Raw genomic sequence first — 22,471 nt, forward strand, 5'->3', positions numbered from 1 at the left:
GAATTTCCAAATATGATTCCATTTCTAACACAAATTAGATTAGCTATCACCCAAAAGAGAAAGGGTGCTAATACTAAATCTAGATTATATGGGAAGTACAAGGCAAGGAAAATTTCTCTTTGGCCCTTTGATAGGATAATATGAGTGCGAAACTTAGGAAATATAAATCTAGATTCTACGTGAATATAATAAGCCCAATTAAGATGAAAATCTAGGGAAAATATCTGAAAGAAATGAAATATAAAATAATTACCTTGAAATGTGTAGGGGAAGATGTATTCAAGCTCAAGAACTTTTAGATCTAAATCTTTTCTAAATTTTCAACTGTGGATCTTCAAATAAAATGACAAAAAGAACAAAACTAAGAAACCTCCTTAAATATGAGATAGAAGGAGTACATCAAATTGGGAAGACGTCTTTCCACCAAGTTGATGTAGACTATGAGTCAAAAATTGATGAGTCCAAATTCCTGTGAACTATAGGTTTTATATTTGTAATTATTTTTTCTCCCAACCTACAAATCAACACAGAAAAGAAAGGTTTGGGGGTTGGGGGTTGATTAGGGATTTCCTTGGTCAAGCCCTAGGTTAAGGAATTAATCATAAATGAGAAATATAAATATAAATATAAATGACTATAAGAACAAGATAAGGTTTAAGACTCATGTTTCTCATATGTATGTAATGTAGTTGTATTGTATATTTTGAATTAGGAATGTAGGGCATATTCACTCTTTGCAATAGAGCTACCATAATTCCATCATGGTGCCATGGATATGAATATGCATCAATGAAGAAGAAGAAGAATTATTCAACATGGATCTCCTCCCTTGATAGCCAACAATACACTAGATCTTGAAGAGGAAATTTCCACAAAGGATTCTTCAATACTACATAGAAATTCCATTGCTTGAATACTTGAACTCCTTGAATGAAAGAGGCATAAATCTTCACTAGAGAGAAAGAGATTGAATTACATGATAAATATTTTTTGAAATAAAGCCTCCAAGTCTCCTTACATATCAATTTTTGGGGAGAAAAATAGTACAGCTCAACTAGATAATGGTCATAAACTAATTAAATCCCCAAGGCCTTTTGGGCCATGGGCTCTAGAACTACCAAGGACCAGGTCAACCTAGGTTGACTTATTCTAGATTAGGTTGACCAAAGGTGACCTAGTCTAAGAGGAAATGTCTTGAGTACTACATAAAGCTAAGGCAGGTGCTAGAAAGATAGGGTGGAAAGATGGAAGAGAGAAGAGGAAAACATAAATAAGCATAGGCATTACCATGATCCTAAGAAGGAATCATGAAGAGAAGGCTACTTAAAGGTCTTAAAAGGAAAGTGCATCCATTTTAAGAAGTTGTTTTGCTCCCACTATAGTGGGAGTATGAGTTTCCTCAAACTCTCAGTATTGTAGATCAAGACCAAAAGAGAAAATAATATCATTTATAAGGAGGAAAAGAAATAATCAAGCCCTAAAAAGACTTGAGGCTTTGTCACATCTAGAATAATAATAAGAGAGATAAGCACTAAAACACAAAAAAAGTGTTTACTATCTTTCCCAATAAGGTTTGTGTTCATTATTGGGAATCACCCAAGGAAAAGGAAAGGACCAAGGGGAAAGGTCTCTGCAAAAAGGGGGATGTCATTGAATAGTCTAGTGAGTGTGTGTGCATTTCTATTGAACCCATTGAACATGAACCAAATGGTCTAGAAAGTGTGTGTGGCATGTTATTCATTCCATCAAGGGATTAAACTTCAAGGGAAATCCATGTCCCAAAATTGAAGAATCAAAAATCAATTTGGGCATAAGGATTTGTGTCTCCTTATAAGATCAAAACATGACCAGGCTTCTTAGACTATTAGTAGTCAAAAGCAAGGATCAGGTCTCCCAAGCTATCAATATCTTAGATAGAGATCTAAAAAGAGAGCAAACCCCCATGAAATATCTATAGTTCCTTGAAACTAAAAGAAAAAATAAAAAGAGAGGAAAATATTTAAATAATTTTTTTATAGATTTGGGTATACCTTAGAAATCATACCAAGCATTAAAGGTTGAAGTACTCCAAACTATACAAAAAAATTATACTTGTATTCCATGGAAAAAGGATGATAAAAGTGTGTTCCCCCATGTTAAAGTGATTACAAATTCCTTAACATGAAAAATAGCTTTAATGGAAATGTACATGCATCTAGGAAAGAATTTTTCCACTATGAGATGTTGCCAAGAGAAGAAACATATCAAGGGAAATGAGCAAAACAAAAAGATAGAGCACAAAAGGAATCTGCTAACTAAGGGGTCAATCAGATCATAGGTAATATTATGTCAAGTATGAAAATATCATCATTCCCCAAAGGAACTAGAATTATGACACAAGGGGAAAAAATAGACAAAAAAGATACAAAGAAGAGTCATTTTGGGCCAATAAGATGGGGACCAAAAAGAATCAGGGCTACCATATTGTAAGAAACCAAGAAAAGTGCACAAGACCATAGGTATGAACACTAACATAGGCATAACACAAAATATAAAAACATAAATAATAAATGATATGAAAATAGAATAATGATAGAGCAATCACTTTATCCTATTATGCTCAAGAAAGGAACAAGGATCATCTAAAGTAATCAAAAGGAAAAGACCAAACAAAAAGCACAAAACAAGAACACCAAAAAATACCATCATGGATGGAGTTCACATCAACCATTTGACGTGCTCCTCTCCTCCCCCCCCCCCCCCCCCCCCATCTAGGCCTAAAATTGTAGGGGAAGGATGGTGACTCGTGAGAGGAACCATATCCATAATAGTAGGTACCATAATGAGTTCTAAGAAATGAATTTGAGAGTCACTTTTCTCATTACTAGGAGTGATTGTAAGTTATGTAGGAAACATGTTGGGAAAATCACCATCCATAATAATTAAATCTTCATCACTACTATCATCTAAAGTATCTTTCATGTCTACATTAATAGAATCTAAAATATAAACAAAATCATCTTGTAAAGCATTACCTTGCATAGCTTCCTCTAAAGAAACATGTGTTAGAATATATAGTCCACTAATATAAATTAGATGGGGGTGGGGGTGAATCATTTATCCAACTAATATCACAATTATCAACCTTAATAAACTTTAACCATATGATTAATATAATAAAAAATGACAGAAAGATAGTTATGTACAATAACACTAGATATGTTAATTAGTGAAAGCCTTGATTAGAGGGAAAACCTTGGTGGGGATGGTACCCACAAAGTGATGTACTAATATAAATATTCTCTATTAGAGGATGGAATCTATTAAGAGCAACATCTAGTACATATCAATCAATGTTAGGAGACTTTGAGTTACGATTAGGAGATTCCAACTCTATCAGGAGTTATAGAATACAATTGGACCCACTACCCAAAAAACTTCAAGGGAAAGATGAATGAACCCAGTATCCAAATTATCTCTATATTATTCCTTACAAAATAATAGAAATTAATAGTATTGCACCTTCCTCATTCTATCCTATAAATAACACTCCTTCTCCTTCTGATCTTATAACCAAATCACAAGTCTCACATCCAATAATCCCTTGGATCACTTACTCTCATTCAGTAAACATTATGCTCCTTTTCACATGTAGTGCCTGCCCGTAAGTCGCATTTCTTTCATCCTTTCCAAACTCTTTTAGGCCAATTTTATGTTAGATGATTAGTATTATTATGTTAGAGATTATCAGATGTTGGTTTACACTCAGTTTATTATATGATGAGATTACTTGGTACTCTATATTTCATGCATGTATGATGATTATTCAATGTTTTCAGTTATCAATGATGATTAGTTAGATGGTTTATTATCATTTGTGCTTTCTTATGGATACTTACCCCATACTGCATGTGTATGGTGTGCGTGTTTGTTTTCTTTATGTATGGTGTTTCTGATGTGGTTAAGGAAGGGAGTCGTACTCACCTACTAGTCGGGATCTACACGATGCACCACTTCCTGCCATTGTCTGTTTAGCTTAGAATATTGTGTTTGTACATGTGTGAATTTTATGCAGGTTGCAGGTAATGGGTATTGACTTCCCTAAATTGCCAGGATGAGCGTACCCTATCGCATTATCTCAATGGTAAGAGAGAGGAGGTAAACTCTTAAGTCCAAATCCTAAACCCTTTAGCCAATTGTCCTAATTGATAATTAGGACAAGTATCTGAGTTAAGTACCCTCCGAATGCATCAAATGATGTAATTTCATGATTATAACCCTTTTTGTTTGATTTAGTATGTGTTTTTCTATGATGGGTTTTCGTATGTTTCTTTATGAGTCCTTGGTGTATTTTCTATTAATTAAGTCTAATTAAAAAGATTAATTAATAATTTAATTTAATGGAGAATTAATATGATGTCTTTAATATTTAATTAATTGAGAAATTAATTAAATAAAAGAATTAAATTTGGAGATAAAAGTTCAAAGATTAATTTAGAACATGATAATATGTATTTAATTTAATAATAATATATTTGGAGTTCATTTTTAAATAATTGATAAATATTATTGTTATTTAAATTAATTAAATATGTTATCAATTAAGTTCTAAAATAAATTTAAAAGTTGAAAGATATTAAATTATTAAGGATTCTAGATCGCATGATCTAAACATGAGTTTAAATTTGAGAAATAAATTAAAAGATGAAATAATAGAAATTAATAACGTTATTTTAATTTCATAAAGTGCACATGAGATTAAAGTAATAAATTAATTTAAAATAGAAGTCAAATGGAATATTAAATAAAGTTATTTAATAAATCAACTTAATGTGCATGAAAGATGAATGCAAAATAAAAGAAAAGATAATAAATGTTAATCGGGCGTTAACTCAGTTGTGCAAAGAGTCTTCTCAGGTGAACGCACAATTAGTGCCCCGATTTGAGGACAAAACTTCTTATCACAACTTTGGGGGTTCATTTTTGTGACACACGAATTTGGACAGGAATTTTTAGGAGACAAATTTTGCAAGCAAATTTCAGAAGGCTGATACCAAGAAAGTTTTCCAGAGGAAGGTTATTGAGAGGAGCGAATTCTCTTACAGTTCCTGGAGATTGCATAATAGCATCAGGATCAGGTAGGGTCTTGTGTTTTTTATTATCAATTAAATACGCAATTATCCTTTCTTGTCTTCTTCGTGTCTGGGGTTTGTAAATTTGAATTCTCTATGATGAATGTTTAAACATTACAATATTGGAATTTATCAGATGCTTGTCAATAAACTTCTGTATACATAAGATTTAAATGGGAAGGGTTGAATCTAAGACTAAAATTCTAAATTAGAAGTTCAGATGGTTGGCATTTACCTTCACTATGTTCTTGGATTGTTATGATGGATGGTTAGATTTTATGATAGATGTTTTATCATTATGGATGTATGGATGTATCATGTATGGTGAATAGTTTCATATATTTTTACTATAGTTTGGATCATGGATTTGAGGATGTTGTATCTTTATCTTTACATATGTATATTCTTTTAAGCCTTTCATACCCTGTGGCTTATACAGTGGATGATTGAGCATTTCGAATTAATTTGCCAAGAGGCATTCAGAACAAATGTAAATTATGGACATGGGACTTTCTGATTATTCTTTCATATGTATGTGATATTTGTTAGACTTAGAATTTAATTAAATTTAAACATGAATCAACGTCTTGGGATCCTTAAGAAATGTAACTTGCGATGTATGTTTGTCAATGATTACATGTTATTGCTTCCGCTACTATGTGTTTGATGTGTATGTTATACATTCTTACTTTTAAAAAAAAAATGTTTAGCAAACTTAGTGAAAGTTTAGGTTAATTCTTTTGGATCCCTTGGTGGGGCATTACATCACACTTCTCACTCAATAAAATGACCATTCCACTCTTCAATACACTTTAAAAACAAGGAAAACATCTTTCCTTTATACCGAATCTTCAAAATAATTCCTTGAGTCAGACTTGAGGCTTTTCCAATTAATTATAATAAGATAATTAATCAATTCACAATTACAATAGCACTATTGGTTCATCATGTATACAACTTTTCACATGTACAACACTAGGGCTTGTGCATCCACTAACATCATCATCAAACTATCACCAGTCACTAGCTAACCACACATCAACATATTATATGATTGTCAACAGATATAATGAAAACATCAAAAGTCACTTCTCAAGTATCTATCTCTTTATTTCTCTCTGTGTATCAGGTATAACTTCTATACATCTTTGACTTACATGTTGTACATTGAACGTTCACATTTGGAGACTGTACCAAACATGTCCATGAACACATATCACTAGATAATCAAAATATTATCTATACAACTAAGATCTTTGTCTACTACTCTATAGTCTTCATAGACTTACTACTCTATTGAAATCAATGATAGACATAGTCATGAATGCAACATGTCAATACTCTCCAATTCTTAGGATAATTCCCCAAAGGAATATCATCACCATTCATGATATAAATATCCCCCTTTGGTATTAATGGCAACATAGATGAAAAACATCTAAGTTGCATGAATACCAAATAGTACTTTGTTACTATTGCTATTATTATCATCTTTTCAAATCCTCTTGACCAATCAAATCTAAAATCATCTGTAATATTGCTTTGTTCTTCTTCTTCTTTAGGATCGACAATGGTTGTTCACACTAAAAAATTCACCATACATCAGGATTCTTTATGCTACATATTCCCCCAATAGAGATATTCCTCCTTCTTTAGATGAATCTTTCCAAATCTCCCTAATAAAGTAGATATTTCTCTCCCATTCATACTTTTCTTATGCATTCTCTCCCCCATTCAACAAGAGAGTATTTTTCATGTACATATGTCCCCAATTGACATCAATGATAAAGGCCTCATTATCTCAATTTACTGCTCTAAGTCTTTAACCAACTCAAGTATCCAAAGACACTATTCAAGAAAAAATACCAAGAGTCCTTAATGACTCAACTCATCACAAATAATCTCCCATATAGTAAGCATCAACATTTAGTCCAATCTAACAATAATGCTCTGTACCACTAGACTAATGCAATCTCTACATCATCTACTTAGAAGTAGGTAGGGGCATAACCCCAAGCATACCTCTCAAGTACTCGAATATATCTTTATGTAAGGGCTTCATAAAGATATTTACAATCTAATCTTTCATACTCACATATTCCAATCTAATCTATTTTTCTAATGCCTTCTCTCTGAATAAGACATGATACTTAATAGTGTATCATATTAAAATAGAAGTACTCCGATTTTAAGAGTGTTTAGCCCTCCAAGTGGTCTGGGGTCATGTCAAGTGCATTGAATGGGTCTTTGCATGGATCTAACTATCTTACCCCTATTGTGCTTTTCTCTCTTTATTTCTAGCCTATTTTTGACAAATTTCTCTAGGAATTAGAGGACTTTTCCCTCTAGGTCAAGGTCAACCTCAACCCTGACCTAGGTCAAGGATGACCTTGACACTAACCCCAAGTCCTATTTTTAATTTTTTGCAGTTTTGGGATCTCAGGCTTCAAAAAGTTTCTTTTCCCACTTCTATGTCAACTTTTTCAAGCTTCAAAATGGTATACCATTAAATTACATTTAATCTAGGTCTATTCCTAGGGGTTAAGGTTAAATGGGATTTAATGCTCTTGTGTCAGCCTTCTTTAGGAGTTAGCACCCTATATCTCTATATAAGGAAGCCTCTTCCTCTCATTTTTCTCTAAGAAGATGCATTTTGATATTTGGTGAACTATTACCTTTATACATCCATTATTTTATGAAGTGAAGTTCTATCAAGAATTCAAGTGTTCAAGCATCAAATTCATCTTGGAAGACTATTGTTAGCCATTGAAGGATTCAATCCCTATGGAGCCCTCTAGTTGAAAATTACATCCACATTTATCCAAGCCTTTTCTTATGCAAAGATACATTCAAGATTGGTGTTGAAGATCTAATGATATCGATTTAAGACATCCTACATATATTCTACATATATTTGGAGCATTTTTACTTGTGGATTCAAGGATTCGAATCCTCCATAAGGATATTCACATAAGCAAGCAAAATAGTTTCATTTACTTTGTTTATGCATATACGTTATTTCAATTATATTTCAATGTTAATTCCAAACTATGGTTTGACTGAGGCAAACAACCTATCCAAAAAAAAACTATTTTTCTTGCAAATATAGGTGTGGAACAACAAATCTAAGAGTAGATTTTGACACACTTTAAGTCAAACTTGCAAGATCCATGAACATAAATTCTGTCAGAGAAATGTGAGTGAAGGTCAAATTTTGGGGTATAATTGTGCCCCAAGCTAAGATTGTGGCCCACCAATAGGGTCAAGTTTGATCTCCCTTCAAAAAGAAAAAATATTTCTAGGTTTTCTCTATCTCAAAATTTCTTGTCCAAAACCAGTTCCAAATTTTCCAAAAACTACATCTCCATATTCAAGGTGAGTATGTGATTTTATCTATTTTAGGTTTTTGGTACATACTCTCTCATAATAGAAAGATCACACAAAACCCCCTCTTTCTCCATATTATTAATCACTTAATCCTTTACTACATTAAACACTTTCTTATGTCTAATCAATTTGGGTCATTTCTTTTGAAAAATTAGGGTTGATAAGAGGGTTTCCATTTTCTTCCTATTCATTTTGGTGAACCCATGATAGACAACTCTCTCTTTTTGGTGTTAGATTTACATCTTGCATTAGATTTCCTTTCATATTATATTTTCTAGAATTAGATGCCCTATTATGCTTTGTGGTGTTATATTTCATTAGTTCTTTTCTTGCATTAAGATTAGGTTCAGTTTATTCTCTTGCATTTTAACTTCAAAAATACAAAAAAAAAAATTGCAAAATCTCTTTCTAAATATAAAAATATTTTTTTTATATAGTTTAGTTCATTTGTTTTGCATTTTTTTATGATCTTTATTGCTTCCAGTCCTACTTCTAATCTTAGGGTTAGATGTAGTCATAGACATATGGGTACCTTTGAGCCTAAGTCTTTTTCCTCCTTTCATAAGGATTCTGGATGAGCCTTTAATTCTCCCTGATTATAATCCTCTTATGGAGAAAAAATCTTCTCACTCGTCTCATGATGAGGATGATGCTTTTAAAGTTCCTCTTGAACAAGTCCAAAAAAATTCAAACAAACATGATAAAATGGGTAGTTGGTTTCTTCAAGAAAACCATAATCAAGATTCTATTCAAGATATAGAGGCTCTTAATAAAGTTCTTTTGGATAGTGACCAAGATGTTAATTCCTTATGTGGCGTTACTCACCTTATGCATTCCAAGTTTAAACCTTTAGCTCAAGAAGCTCAAGATTTAGGGTTGACTCCTCCTCTCACTAGTGTCTCACTTTCTTATGTTCTTCCTAGTGTTCCTACTTACACTCCTTCTTTTATGATTGTGATTGTTCCCTCTATTTTGATGAGTGTACCCCCTGTGTCCCTTCCTAATTCACAACCTTCTTATCATAATGTTCCTTTAATTTATTCTACTCCTATGCCAACTATAGTTCCTAGTGTTCCTCTAGTTGTGTCTTCTATTATTGTAGCTTACACTTAGTATATCTAATGTTACTATTCGTCCTATTTCTTCTCATGATTGTACAATTATTATTTTGGCTCAAATTTTATCATCTTTACAACAAAAACTTGCATCCTTTGCTCAAAACAAGTTTAGTATCCCTACAAGTGTGATGTGGAAAGTCCTATGTCATAGGATATTATTCATACTCTTGTTCCTCAACAAGTCAGTGTGCCTTGACTTGAGAATTATAATGGTAAAGGAGACCCTATTCATCATATTAAAACATTTCAAATCCTTTTTAGTGATTATTCTCATGATCATAACATTTTAGTGAAATTGTTTTCTCAAAATTTTCATGATAAGACATTGTAATGGTTTTGTTCTTTGACTCCTTATTTTATTCATTCATTTCCTCAACTTTCTAATGTATTTATTCAACAATTTCAAATCAACATTGGCCCACAAGTGTCTTTGACTGATTTGATGGATAATAAAAAAAACTCTAAGGAAAAATTACTAAATTTATTGGTAGATTTGAGCATTTTCATTCTTTGATTTCCTGTCATGCTCCTAATATTGATATTCAACATATTTTTATTTAAAATTTGCAAAAGGACATTAGAGATAAGATTCTACTTATTGAATTTACTTCTTTTCTATAACTTTGTGCAGTGCTTCATCATTATCAATTAAAAGTGAGTCAATTTGAGAGCACTACTCCAATGGCTCCTATTCCTATTGATAAAGGTCATGTTGCTCCTATTCAAACTAAAGTTAAAAAATTTAACAATTATGTCAAGATAAATAAACAAGAAAATGTAGTCACTGATCAATTTGTTGTTGTATCTCACAATGCAACTTCTACATCCACTTCTTTTTCATTGAATCATACAATTGCTCCTCTCTCTAAATCTTTACATTCAATTATGAATAGGTTGTTAACTAATAATATTATTACTTTACCTCCTATTCTTCCTCTTTTAGCTACTACAATGGTGGTTAAATATTTTGGTCTAAAAGGTTTTTGTTAATATCATCATCAAAATGGTCATGATACTGAGAAATGTTATTCTTTAAAATATAAGGTTTAGGACTTAATTGATTCTAATCATTTATCTGTTGATAATTTTGATGGTAGTGGGAATTATTGTGTTTCTCCTCCTAATCAAAATTTGCAAATCTATATGAATCCTTTACCTACGCATGATACTAATACTATGTCTTAGCCATCTACTAAGGATATTACATATGATTTAAAGATTGATGATCTTAATCATGTGGTCAAGTATAGCATGTGGTTCCATCTATATCTCCACCTCAATCTCAAACTCCACTTCAATCCCAAGTTTTAGTTCTACCTCAACTAAAACCTAAGCCTAAACTGAAGCCTCGAACTAAAATTCAACAACAACCTAAGAAAAAATGACCTTGGGAAATTTTGATTACCTTTGATGATTCTAAGACTATTAAAGATCATGATGGTACCCTTTATATTTATGATAAGATTGTTGAGATATGTAATCCTAGTTGTCTTGTTGATCCTACATCCTTAGTCAATGTTATTACCAAAGAAAATCTTTTAAAGAAAATTTTGCAATGTGATTTTTATGATACATTAGTTGTATGGATTCAAACTTGTAATGGTTTTCTTTATCCATCATTTGGTTCTATTGATTTACTAGTTGAAGTTTTTGGAAAGATTGTGAACACCACCTTTGTTTTTGTTCCTACTTCTAATCAATTTCAAGTCAAGCTTGGTTTACCATGGTTAAATTTCATACATGTTATTGCATCACTTATTCATAAATGTCTTAAGTTTTTTTATGATGATGAAGTGACTATGATTAATCATATCTTATACCATGCTTCTAGGCCTAGGGATGTTGCTACCATTGATTTCTTTTGGTCTTTACCTAATTCATGTCCTACTCAACCTAATCATCTTTTTCATTCATATCAAGCCTATAAATAGTGAAAGATTCTTGAGTTAAGCTTACCTCCTAGGGATCTTAGCTATGTTCTTTTTCCTATAAATTCTATGACTCCTTTATCTATGGCTTCTACAAATATTAATCAAGCTCCTCCTATTTCTTGTTAGTCTCTTATTAATCATCCTATAGAACCTAGGAAGGATCTTGTAATTGTTCCTCCCAGTTCTCAACAAATTTCAAGTAAAGAAAAATTTAACCACTTTGTTAATGAATGTTGTAAAAGTATTGTGATCAAGCTAAAGCTCATAATTCTACTATTTTTATTATTTGGATACAACTATGCATGATGTGTTAGAAGAAGTTGTTACTGGTAATGATGTTAAGTTTCATGATTGTGATGATTTTATTTGTATCTTAGTTCCTATTTTGGTTAATTTATATGAAGAAGATACTCTTGATGTTGTTGATGATGTTAATTATGAATATGAAACTATTCCTATTAACATTTATTTACCTAATATGACTTCCTAACAATTAACACTTATGCCTAGTATTGAACTTTCTGATTCTCAAGAGGATCCTTTTTTAGGACTAGCTATCATTCCTACTATGCTAGATATAGTCCGTCTTGGAAGTTACCCACCTTCTCTAAATGATAAAAAATGAGATGGGTAGAGTAGGCAACATGCTTAATTGACTAGTCCTTCATGGTAGTCTTTTATGTGTATTTGTATTTTGTACTATGCTTCTCCTATAATATGTTTGCTAAACATTGTTAGATTCTTTTATATGATCTTTGTTGCTCTATTGGTCCAACATGATAAAAGAATTGAACCTATTGTATTATTCCTCTATATGTATCTATATTGTTACATATGTTGGTTCATGTTATGTTGTAATTATTCCATTGTTTATACATGTTTCCTTGTGTAATCTACTTAGATCTATAACTTGGTAGCACTGATTCTTTTTGGTCTCTAGGTCATGGTCTAAAAACATAGTTCTTCGTATTTCTTATATGATATTTCCTCCTTTGTGATTGTAGTTATACTTTCTTTGGGGAATGATGTCAATTTATTTGCAATAATATCACATATATATTATCTTGTGATCTAATGACCCCACAACAGGTAGATCCATTATGTGTTCTTTGAATGTTTATGTGGTATTTCCCTCGATCTATCTTTTTCTAGGGCATTTCATAGTGGAAACATAATCAATAGAATTTTTTATGTTTCTATAAAAGCCATTGCTCTTATTAAGTGTTACAAATGAATTTAATATGGGGGCATACACTCTACTCACTTATTGCATGCGCACACTTTTCAATACATATATATGTTTTTTCAAGATAATTTTTTTCCTTTTTGGATTAGTGACCAATCCTTAAAGCATGGATTTATATTTTAGGATCTCTTGATCCCTCTAGTTTCAAATATTATTGATCCCTTAAGGTCTAAGGTGTCCTTAAGATTAGATCTCTTTTGGTTTTACTCTTATAGAATAGAACATTCTTGATGATAAATCCTTGATGGATTGACTAGTGAGTAGCCACATTCACTAGGTAGTTCAATTCCATCTTTCTAGTTGGATAGTTTCCTTGTGTGGTTCACAATGGGACATAAGTTCTCATTGGGCTAGATAATAACACTCTTTTTCTAGAGATGTCTCTCTTATTGTGATTTTGGAGTTGATGAAGACTTGGGTCTCTAAGGGCTTGATGATTTCTTGGTCCCTTTGATTTTTATAAGATTATGTTTTTGTTGTGATCTATTTTACCAAGAGTTTGCATCAAGTCCATACTCTTGCTAAAGTGGGGGCTTTAAAATGGAAGCACTTCCATGTTAAGAGTGTTTAGACCTCTAAGTAAGTGGTATGGGGTCATCTCAAGTGCCTTGACTAGGTCTTTTCATGGATATAACTGGTTTACCCCTATTATGCTTTTATCACTTTATTTCCAGCCTATTTCTGACAAACTACTCTAAGAAACTAAGGACTTTGGCCTCTAGGTTAAGGACAAACTTCTAGGTCAAGGTCAACATCAACTCATAGCTAGGTCAAGGAAAACCTCAACCCTGACCTAGGGTAGGGTCGACCTTGTCCCTAACCCTAGGTCTTATTTTCAATTTCTAGGAGTTTCAGGATCTCAAGCTTCGAAAATTTTCTTTTCCCATTTATAGGTTAGCTATTTTAAGTTTTGAAATGGTAGACTCTTAAATTACATTTAATCTAGGTCTAATCCTAGGGATTAAGGTTAAATGGGATTTAATGCTCCTATGTTGGCCTTCTCTAGGAGTTAGTGCCCTAGATCTCTATATAAGGAATCCTCTTCCTCTCATTTTTCTCTAAGAAGATGCATTGTGATATTGGGTGAACTATTACCTTTCTACATCCATTATTCTATGAAGTTAATTTTGAATAAGAATTCAAGTGTTCAAGCATCCAATTCATCAAGTAGGACCATTGTTAGCCATTGAAGGATTTAATCTCTATGGAGCCTTCTTGTTGAAGATTTCATCCACATTCATCCAAGCCTTTTCTTATGCAAAGATACATTCAAGATCGGTGTTGAAGATTGAATGACATTGATTTGAGACATCCTACATACATTCTACATGTATGTTTTGAGCAATCATACTTGTGGATTCAAGGATTTCCACATAAGCAAGGTGAATAGTTCCATTTACTTTGTTTATGAATGTATATTATTTCAATTATATTTCAAGGTTAATTCCAAACTAGGGTTTGACTAAGGAAAACCCCCCATTCAACAAAAAAACCAATTTTCTTGTAGATACAGGTGTGGAATAGTGAATTAGAGAGAAAATTTGGATACTCTTTTCATCGAACCTTCAAGATCCATGAACAAAAATTTTGTAAGGGTAATGCAAGTCAAGGTTGAATTTTTGTGGTATAATTGTGCCCTGGGGTAAGATTGTGCCCTACCAACAGGGTAAAGGTCAACCTCCCTTCAAAAAGATAAAATAATTATGGGTTTTCTCCATCTCAACATTTTTAGTTCAGAATAGGTTGTAGAATTTCAAGGAACTATGTATAGACATTAGAAAATAGCATTTTCCAGATTCAAGCTGAGTATTTTTCTTTTCTCTATTTTAGGTTTTTGCTACATACACTCTCATAATAGAAAGATCACACATAACCCCACTCTTTCCCTCTTTTTTTCATCACTTGATCTATTTTTGCATTGAACACTTTCTTATGTTTAATCAATTTAGATCATTACTTTTTAAAAATTAGGATTGAGAAGTGTTGGAAATATTCTTAACAATGCTAATTTACTAAGAGGAGAGGTGTGAATCAATAACTTCTAAAACTTCTACAATTCTAGCTCTTAATCCAACAACCCGATTAACATTTAATTTTTCACATATAATCTAATCTAGTTGTATGCATAAGAAATTGAAAATATGAAAGCATTCATAACACTATGACACAAAGATTTGGTGACGTAGAAACCTTCCAAATAGAAATTAAAATTCGGGTGGGGATGATACCCACAAGCTTTAGTACTATAGTATAAAGTTGGCCTATTAAGGCTTACATTGATCACTTCTAATGATCTGCCCTATTAGGAGCAATAAGGACTACTAGGTCCACCTTGTGAAAGGTTTTACAAACATACAATGAAGTATGCACTTGGTAAAGAAATTTACAAAAATACTATTAGGTCTACCTTGTTAAATGATTTAACTGATCCACATGTTAGGATGAAATAGTAGTCAATCTTTCATCTACAACTTGGTTTGTTGAATGAGATTCCTTTATGTTCTAATCACCTTGCTGTGATAGATATGTCTTTGCTACTCCTTATATAGTTTTAGCCTTGGTAATTTTCACTTTTCTACTCTTCTCTAATTAAATTCAATTACATTGCATTGAAATTCACACACTTGGATATGATACCATTTATTATATATATACCAATCCAATTATATAATTACAAAGTTAGCCACAATACAAGTTTATGTAAATATTAAAAAGTTAGCTCAAGTGTAGAAAGTTGAGCTCTAAAGATTGACTCATTGAAGTTCTGATACTCAACATCCATTATCAATGCTTGTCATCATCATGCACTTAGTAGACATAGAAGCTTGGTCTATACTGATCACTTTCAAGTAGTCTTGAACTTGGTTTGCATTGATGACTCAGTAGATATTGTAAAACATGTCATATAAGCTGAATCACTTGTTTACCTTAGCATAGCTTGATAAACAATAGCACCTCAAGCTTGGTTAAACTGAGTCACTTGGTTAACACTAAGTAGCTTAGTTAAAAATAGATTTGCATCATGTAAACTACAAATTTGATAAACACTACATAGCTTGGTTTGCATTGGTAAACTCAGCATACACAGAGATGCTTGATTTATACTACTAATCTTCACTATAACTATAACTCTTCATTAAACACTAGAATTTTTCCAAAGGAGTCAATGGCAACTGTAGAACTTGGCTACAACTAAAATGCTTGGCAAACACTATTAACTATATAATAAACTTGGTAGCTATTTATAATCTAAATAAGTGTATGTCACTAATAAAAAACTTGACTAATATGTCAATAATCTCCCCTTTTGGCATTAGTGACAAAAACACTTATCATTCAAAACTATAAGAATTTTTCTAAGGGCAAAATTCACCCAAAAACTAAGAACTCAAACACAAACACAACTATAGACCAAAAATGGATATGATCAATTAATCAAAGTATGTTTGAATACATTGCTTTGTTTAGAATGTGATGATCAACACACTAGGAGTGCCTGTATATAAAAGCCTCTTAGGAAGCACCTAGAATGTCTCTAGAAACAACCAGAAGATAAGATAACTAAGCACCTTATCCAACATTCTAGATGAATGGATAAGAATGAAAGAGTGTCATATGTGTGTAGAAGATTCCTATGTTGTAGACAACATGTGCTTAAAAGAGGTATGGACCCTTGTGATGTCATCAAGACAACTCACAAGAGTGCACAAATTCCTAAGTGTCTCACAAATAAAATAATGCAAAATAAATAAATAATGCATTAACCTAAGTAAACTTAAGTAAGTGTAATAAGTAAATACTTATTTACACCAACACCCCCACTTAAGTGCAACTTAGGGGAATGCCCTTAAGCTTAAGAAACTAGGATGAAGATGCAGAATGGGTCCCAGCCACTAGGCCATGTTAGGTACCCATGTACATAATGAAGATGTAAATCTCCCATAAAGCGAGGAAAGAGGGAAAACCTCATGGGAAAAACCCTCCCCCAAAAAGAGAGATAAATATGGATGCATGGATGGATGGAGTAATCAATACCCCCCCATTATGACATACATCCATGTATATACAAGAAAGAATGGAGAAGGACAAAACCTCCTATGAGGAAAAATTCGCCCCCAAAAAGGAGAAGAAGGAGACAAGGTAGTCCCCTCCCCCTTAAAAATAGTGTGTCGATCAGTGAAGAATGCTCCTATGTAGAAGCTGATCCACGACCTTTGAATGATGTTCCTCCCCTTTGGAAGAAACAAGAGCAAGGGTAGCAGTGAGATGCATCCCCTAGATGGAGAATAAATCTCTATGATGAATGGTATCTCTAAAACCTATTCAAAAGTCCCTGTGTCGATACTAATGATGGCTTCCTCCAAAACTACTGAAGAGAAGAGTAGATCAAACAAGAAAGGTGGTAGAACCTATCTCAGGAAACCAATAGTCTTCTCAACTTATGAAGATACCTCCTACAGATGTTGTACATAAGAATCCAAAATCACACCAATCGAGAAGGATTGATCATATAGAGAATGTGCAATAACTATAGAAGAATCTACCTTAGCAAAGAGAAGCGATAAATCATCATGAAAGTCTCCCATATCTGTTGTGTGTGACTCCAAGAATAGAAATGAAATGTCTCTCAAGAAATCATCACTTGGAAGACCATGAGTACCCTACAATGCTTAAGTACATGAATCTATCACTATGACCAAGGATGGAATATCCACCTCAAAAAGAAGATGAATGTCATCAATAATGTCTCCCACATCTTCAATGTGAGACTCCACGAACAACTGTGCAATGTCTGAAAGGAAGTCTTTGCATGAAGGTAGAGTAGGAAGACATAAAGTATCCTCCTGCACTAATTCTAAAGCATTTGTGGCTGAAATAGGATCAATAGGAGCAACAGGAGCTGGAGGTATGATCTCATCTGAAGAGGAGTCAGCTACAACTGATGGAAGAAGATCTTCAGGGAATGGAGGAATAGTTGGATCTTTATAATGCTCCCAAAGGTACATCCATAAAACATATGGATTAGATGACTTAATTTTGATTTTTTTTTTGGAACTTTATACTCCATATAGCGATAAAGAGTAGGAATAAGGAGGCCAACTTGATCAATAGTATACTCAAGATCTAGCGCATATGGTAGTACATTGTGTAGAGAAAGATATCTGACCATAAGTTGACTCCATTCCTTATAGTTATTTGGTGTCAAGTAGATCAAATATGACTCTTTAGTGATGGACCAATCAATGAAACCTCCAAAAAAATCAAGGAACCCCCCCTGAAAAAGATGTTGTTGGCACTTGAAAGCCACTTGCCAATTTAGGGCCTATTTCTGAAAGTAGTATTTTTGTCTATAAAACCTATAGTGTGATTGTAGATCTGGAAAGTAGACAAAAAAAATATGCACTTAAAAAAAAAGAGAACCTAATTTGGAGTCCAGATGAGCCTGTACCAAGTATTTTAAGTGGAAAAATTCAAGATTTTGGAGTTGTAGAAAAGTTCAGAAACAGAGATCTCAAAGCACCTGCACCAATGTGTAGATTACAAAATCCTACCCCAAAACAAAAAATTTCTCTCAAAAAGGAGTTTGTATGAGGAAGATATAACTGTTTGAAAATCCCTGCTACTATTATTTTTTCTGAATCGTCACCATGCCTCCAAAAAATAAATCACTCTAGATTTTTCCTCAGATGTCCGATTTGGATGAAACAAAATCTGATCTAGGGGTTTTTGGACCTTTTGAATGTGATGCAAATATCATATTTGCACCAACAAGCTTAAATCTTCACCTGCAAAAAATCTCTCTTATGGCCCCATGGCCAAAAAATTTCCAGAAAATAATGCAAATCCAAAAAAATAGCAGAGATGCAAATGAAAAAATAACTAGATCTGAGAATTAAATGTACAGATCTAAAATGATCATACCAATTTTGCAAATCAGTCCTTCAGGAGCTAGTTTGCAAAAAAAAATTGTCTCATAATCGACTTTGGCCTAGGGTAGGGAGCTTTGTAGCCGATTTTCACCGAATCAGCATTCTAGATGCCATGGCAAGGTCAGATCTGGCTCTGGATGCTCCTAATTTTTGTAGCACTCCAGATTCAGGCTGAGGTGATGAAGCAAGCATGGTCTCAAAATTGCTATGTGATGAGAAAGTCTCCAAGTTGCTCTGATACCATGTAAGAATTTTCCTAAGGGAAAAATTCACATAGGAACTAAGAACTCAAACACAAGAACAACTATAGACAAAAAATGGATATGATCAATTAATCAGAGTATGTCCAAATACATTGCTCTATTTAGAATGTGATGCTCAACACACTAGGAGTGCCTTTATATAAAGGCCTCTCAGGAAGCACCTAGAATGTCTCTAGAAACAACTAGAAGATAAGACAACTAAGCACATTATCCAACATTCTAGATGAATGGAGAAGAATGACAGAATGTCATATGTGTGTAGAAGATTCCTATGTTGTAGACAACATGTGCTTAAAAGAGGTACAGACCCTTATGATGTCATCAAGACAACTCACAAGAGTGCACAAACTCCTAAGTGTCACAAATAAAATAATGCATTAACCTAAGTAAACTTAAGTAAGTGTAATAAGTAAATACTTATTTACACCAACAAAAACTAAATTCAAAATGTTTCTTGAATACCTCTTATCCATCACGTTGTGATACTAGCTTGGTAGAGTATATTGTTTTTGAGATTTTTGAAAAATTATTTTGTAAGATATATATTTGTACATGGTAAGGTTCTTTCATATAGTATATTATACATCTTCTTGCAAAATACAACATATACTTAGTATACATATATTTCTCCCCCATTGCTTTTACAACTTATTACATTTGCTCCCCCATTGCTTTTATAACTTATTACATTTGCTCCCCCATAACTTTTTACATCTTTATCCATCTTTCTCCTCCTATACATCTTTCTCATATCTTCTTATTCATAGTATATACTCCCCCTATACATATATCTTTCTCCCCCCTTTTGACATTAATGTCAAAGATTTATTCTATTTATTTACATAATAATGCCAAAATAAGATAAAAATTATGAGTGTACCTTGAGTATGATAGCCAAAGCTTTATCTCAATTATCTTGTAGGACCTTACATGTGTGAAGGGCAATCTACACTTTTGTTGAAAACTCTATCGTGCGGTCTGCTATGGAGAAGTTGTTGTCATGGATGAGAGTTTTAGAATGTGTAATATGTTTCTACAGTGCATCCATGTTGGGAGGAATCATATTCTCTATATCTACTAGTGTAGATCTGATCCTTGCTTCATCTCCAAGAAATTCTATTTGTATATCTGTCAAAAATCTTATCTTTTTGAAGTGCATAGAACTTGAACTAGGGTCAAGTTGTAGCTGCTGAGTACTACCCTTGAGATCTTCATCTATTTTGGACAATTTGTTCTTTATTTCCTTGGTAAAATTAGAAACATTCCATAGCTTACCAAAATGTGATGATACGTTTATACAAGATGTTTCCAGAGAATCCAAATTTGTAGAAAGTTTTACTTGATAGATAGCAATTTGTTGAGAAATGTGCTCCAACACTTTATTCTCAAATTTCTTTTCTACCTTCTATAGTAATTTATCTTGTCCATCCAAGCCTTCATTAAACTTTTGGACTACCTTTGCTAGTTGATACAAAATTGTCTATGAAGAATCAACCTCTATACATGCAGATTTTGCCAAAATATTCTTGGCATCCTCAATCATTTTAAATTCCTTATCTCTTTCCTCTCTTAATATCTACTATTTGGATTTCTTCTAGAGGAGTTCACCAAATGTCTACATTTGGTCTGGAGTGAGCTTGGAAATGTCCCAATATGGGATTACAATTTCCTCATCTAAGTCTATTTCTTCCTCCATTTCTATTCCTTTACCCAAAAATTTTGTCCTTGGTTGAGCCTTGGTCTCAACTGTCCTTGCACTTATTGCTTGTGTACCTAGAATAGAAATAATAGTAGACATACTAGGACTAGCTATAAAAATTGATATTACACTTATTGAAGGAATACTAATAGAAATACCTAAAGAATCCAAAATTGATGTGGCAATCACAAATGTGTCCAAAACTATTGTGGTAAAAACTGATGTATTCAAAATTGATGTAGCCAACTTGGTAGAAGAGGGAAGAGTTTGTAGCTTAGTAGATGAAGTGGAGGTCACTTCAGTCAATGATGCACTAAGCCAAATTAGAGCAAAGAGTGATTGGACATTTGGTTTGTCAGTAGTGGCCACAATCAATCTTGTTGGGGTTTTCTCTGTGCTTGATGTTGTCATTAATTTTCTTGGAGAGTGGGGAAGTGAGGTAATGACTATTGTAACTATCTTAACTAGATTAGTTTCCTCATTATCTTGTGTTGCTTCCTCAGTAGCCTCTTGGTTTTGTTCCTCTTCATCATCAATATTGTCAAAATGAGTTGCTTCTTCAACATTTTCCTCTTTATCTTTCTCCTCTTTATCATCATCATCATCTTTTACATTAATAGGAAAATCGCTCAATTTATGTAAAAGATAGATATTTTTCTAAGTGTTAGTTACATTCCTTACAACATGTTCAATATCTTTCATCATAATCAGACAAGTGTTGAATTTAAGAGTTATTTTTTCTTCATTCTTCTTTAGTGACTCTTCTATCTCTACATCTAATATTCTTAGTGTAAGTTATCTCAAAGTTTTCCCATAGATATCTTTGATAGTTTGCATGGAAAATTCCCATCTTGCCTTTATTTTCTCCATCAAAACATTAGGAATCTGAGAAGCAAGCTGGTCTAGTGAGTATTTCCATTTACCCATTTTGTCCATCACTAGATCTTCTATCTGCTTCTACTCTTCAACTATTTTGATTTCATACTTTGATGCCTTAAAGTTTGTTATATCAGCTCCAACTTCTAGATCTTTCAATCTATCTTGTAAGGTGGGTGAAGGTTTTTTGAATATAATGTCTCCTCCTTCCTTCTCAGCTTTCTTCCTAGAGGATATTCTTATAAATACTATAGTGGATGGCTTTGGTGGCTTGGTGATAATTACCTTGGCCTTCTTTTTTAATGGTTCTTCTTCCTTAGATTCTTCATCATCCTTTGCTTCCTCATACTCACCTTTTCCTTCGGTCAAAAAAAGGGTAGAACTTGTTTTTAGTTTAGCAATTCTTTTCTTTCTTTTGTTAACTACCTAAGGGAGCTTTATTTCTAGTTCTACCCTAGCTTTTTCTTCATCATATGTACCAAAATATGCAGCCTTAGGATCAACTGGTTCATTAACAAGTGCCTCAATGATGTCTTTTATTTCATCAACATTAACCTTATATCCAAAAGGTTTTATCCATGCTATTCTAGGCCTAACTACTTGAATGTATACTTTGTCACTATCCACCATGAAACCCACATCATCCTTATAATCTTTTAAAAAATTCTTGGGGATTCAGTATCTATTATTCATTTTATCCTTGAAAGCATCAAAATAGTTATCTATAATAATATTATAGTTCTCACTCATCTCAGCAATATACTCATTGATCTAATATAGCACTAGCACATCTTTTCTCAACACAACAGAGCCTTTTGAAGGGAAAACTTTTTTAACATAAAAGAATAAATAGGTTAATAGGGAGAAAAACTCACATGGGTTATTCTTTGATGTCTTGATACTTTCCATG

The sequence above is a fragment of the Cupressus sempervirens genome, chromosome 11, assembly GCF_028749045.1.
Source record: "Cupressus sempervirens isolate cs-2001-9-10 chromosome 11, ASM2874904v1, whole genome shotgun sequence".
NCBI classification, from domain to species: Eukaryota; Viridiplantae; Streptophyta; class Pinopsida; order Cupressales; family Cupressaceae; genus Cupressus; species Cupressus sempervirens.